Source organism: Amphiura filiformis, chromosome 9 (assembly GCF_039555335.1).
Source record: "Amphiura filiformis chromosome 9, Afil_fr2py, whole genome shotgun sequence".
Classification (NCBI taxonomy): Eukaryota; Metazoa; Echinodermata; class Ophiuroidea; order Amphilepidida; family Amphiuridae; genus Amphiura; species Amphiura filiformis.
In genome coordinates, this window is record NC_092636.1 from 26,891,523 (window position 1) to 26,893,804 (window position 2,282).

General features: G+C 37.9%; 1 non-coding gene across 1 annotated transcript; it reads left to right on the top strand.

The window, feature by feature from the left end:
* Positions 1-1,901: 1,901 nt before the first annotated feature.
* LOC140161484 (U5 spliceosomal RNA) lies at positions 1,902-2,021 on the top strand. Its single transcript, XR_011860169.1, has one exon. It is a non-coding gene; the product is annotated as a U5 spliceosomal RNA (small nuclear RNA).
* Positions 2,022-2,282: the final 261 nt, after the last annotated feature.

Here is a 2,282-nt window from a genome sequence, read left to right on the forward strand (position 1 = left end):
TTATCGACTATCGATGAATTGACAAATCACGGTCAAGGGGGCGCAGCACTAATTCAGCGTCCCATAGGATAACGTGTGAATTCGGCCTACTTCAATCGCCATACCTGGCGTCCCTGCAATACTTGGCAAAATAAATTTGGTATCACTGAAAGCTCTGTTTCTCTAGATTCCAAAACTTTTGTCGACATATATCGATGACCATTGACTTTTTTCGCTATTTTGCGGTGCAAAAAAAATTAGCTAAAAATATACTAAACTCACCACTCACATTTCAAAATGGGGTTTTCTCTTAATCCGCCACAGAGAATTGCTTTTGAGATCAATTGTCCAGTTTTTTCTGCATGTTATCATTAAAGACACTTGTCGAATTCATATGAGCCAATATTGAGTGATTTAAAGTGAACATGTCGGTAGATATGGTCGCTACAATCTCATATTCACTATGGACTATATTAGCCGAATTTCGTTGTTACATAAAATATGGAGTGATTTAGTGTTGCGCCCTCTTATAAGGTGTTAAAAGGTTTTAAAATCCACATTTATTACTCATTATGTAAACTAGAGAAAATTTGAAGCTCAACACCGAAGATTTCATGTCTCTGCGACATTCCGTTCAAAAGAAATGATGTTTTAAAGATCAGTGCCGAAATGCCGAAAATCGAATATTTTGACTTTTCCTCCAATATGCGAAAGTTTGTACAAAACCCACAAAACTAGTGACAGACGACAATTTGAGCACGTCTTTGAACCAAGTTTAATTTCTTTTCTAGATTATCAGTGTTGCCATTTTCTTTTGCAAATCATTTATTACTGAGTTTGAAGTATAAATCACCCCCCCGTTCCAGTGGTAACAATTACGATCTTTTTGCGTAGGCCTACTGAATATTCAGCAAAACGGCTTCATGCAGATTAACAATGTCTATTAACTTTAAAATCCATTTTTGAGCCTTTTGGAGGATTTTTGGACGCATATCTAGACTTTGTAGGCGCCTACTCGGCCAATAAAGTGTTTTTTTCCAATAATTTTGCATGAGAATGACTTTTTGTAATCTTTGTTTATCATCATGATTGAAATAGAACACATTTTGTGAAGCGCATCTCTTATTTTGCGCGAAGAATGTAAAAGGAACGCGTTCATAACGACGGCCGTTACAAGGGGGCGCAGCACTAATTCAGCGTCCGGCGTCCCATAGGATAACGTGTGAATTCGGCCTACTTCAATCGCCATTCCTGGCGTCCCTGCAATACTTGGCAAAATAAATTTGGTATCAAATTAAAGCTCTGTTTCTCTAGATTCCAAAACTTTTGTCGACATATATCGATGACCATTGACTTTTTTCGCTATTTTGCGGTGCAAAAAAAATTAGCTAAAAATATACTAAACTCACCACTCACATTTCAAAATGGGGTTTTCTCTTAATCCGCCACAGAGAATTGCTTTTGAGATCAATTGTCCAGTTTTTTTTCTGCATGTTATCATTAAAGACACTTGTCGAATTCATATGAGCCAATATTGAGTGATTTAAAGTGAACATGTCGGTAGATATGGTCGCTACAATCTCATATTCACTATGGACTATATTAGCCGAATTTCGTTGTTACATAAAATATGGAGTGATTTAGTGTTGCGCCCTCTCAATGAACTCATCCGCTCGGCAAGCTCGGTTTTCGGGCGTGTGATTTCCAGGAGGAGATTTTATGTCTTTGTGATGAGTATTAAATTATTTACATGTGCTATGCGACGTGAATATCATGTAAATCATTAACTTCGTGGAATTTTATATCCTGTGTAGAATTCCCGGGATAGAATTATGAATCTTGCTATTGCCAAATACGACTTTTTAACACCATGGAATGCATATTCTTTATTTAGACTGTTCCACAAAGTAACTGTGTTTCTGTTACTCTGGTTTCTCTGCAATACACGCATAAATCTTTCGCCTTTTACTAAAGATTTCCGTGCAGAGGAACAAATAGATGAGTCTATAATTATTTTTCAATGCTCTGCTTCTTGCAGAGCTAGCATCAAACTAATGATAGAACTTGGCCACTACCAGCCCTTAAAAGTTGCCTCCCTTCCCCTTTCCCACCCTCTGAAAAAATGCTAGCCAGGTCATTGAGTGGAACTGATGCTGCGGGCAGTGAACCCTCCCAAGCCCATCATCATGATCATGTCCTATGTATTATCATTTCTGCAAGGGGAACATCCCACCTTCCCCTCCCCCTTCCCTTCTAAATCATAATTTATACGGTACAATAGATAATAGTGAAAACATGTCCAC